General features: G+C 43.0%; 1 protein-coding gene across 1 annotated transcript in view; it reads left to right on the plus strand.

Annotated features, from left to right (window-relative positions):
• The window catches only part of LOC106530164 (membrane-associated guanylate kinase, WW and PDZ domain-containing protein 3), a gene marked incomplete in the record, with an annotated part of 125,785 nt that overhangs the window by 90,640 nt on the left and 34,124 nt on the right, over positions 1-1,021 (plus strand).

The following is a 1,021-nucleotide window of genomic DNA, read 5'->3' on the forward strand; positions in this document are numbered from 1 at the left end:
AATTCTGCTGAGTGTTAAACTCTTCTGAAAGCTCTTATTTTTGTAACACCCTTCACCAGGACCATATTACCATTTCAGAGGCCCCTGGGCACAGTGTACTTTAAGCCCTCTCTTCAAAGGGATATTTGGAGATGCCAGTTATTCAGGATTTACATCAGACCAAGACACTACACAGGGCGGTGCAACTTGCTTGCATATACTAAATACTTGCTGCTTCATCTCACTTTCACCAAGCCTGGACTGTAATTCAGATTGTTCCATAACACAGTCATACCTGTTCATTTTTCTTTCCTGTCTCTCTCCTCCTCTCGGGGCTACCGCTCACTCTTCCTCTCCTGTCTCACGCTGCTCTTTCAGTTCTTTGGCTTGTCAGCTCTCCAGTGCTGCCCTGTTCTCTGCCTKTCTGCCCCCTATACTTACGGTACTCCCAAGTGGTACTCAGAGCAAGACTTCTGCATGACTGTAGAGACAACCCTGTTTGTCTGTTAAGGAAATGTTTCATTTGACAGATTAGATCAGATATAACGTTACTGATCACTTTGGGAAAATTCCTTCAGGGAAATTCGAGTTCCAGCAGCATCACACAGGCAGTAAAGTGACAGCAAGTCTAACAATGAAAAGTAGATATTAATAAAATAATAAATACTAATAATACTATACAACAGTTACTATCTATCAAGGCAGTGCTGGTGTCTGCAGCTCCTTCCTATCCTCTGTCCTGTTCCCCCTCCTCCCCCTCAGTGAGGAGTTGTACAGTCTGACAGCATGAAGCAAAGGAGTTTTTCCATTTGTTAGTCCTGCCCTATTATTTGATGCACATGTACAACGGGCTCAACCCRATACAAGATGTTTGTCATAGCTAATCAACATTAGTTGATTAAAAAATGAGGAAACAAGGACCTTTAAGTCAGTGAGAGCTATCACGTTTACTGTTGAGCTGTGGCGATATTGTGTAGGTTTAGAGACACACATTCATGGTTGGTTAACACACACACACACACACACACACACACACACACAC

The sequence above is a fragment of the Austrofundulus limnaeus genome, unplaced genomic scaffold, assembly GCF_001266775.1.
Source record: "Austrofundulus limnaeus strain Quisiro unplaced genomic scaffold, Austrofundulus_limnaeus-1.0 Scaffold496, whole genome shotgun sequence".
Lineage (NCBI taxonomy): Eukaryota > Metazoa > Chordata > Actinopteri > Cyprinodontiformes > Rivulidae > Austrofundulus > Austrofundulus limnaeus.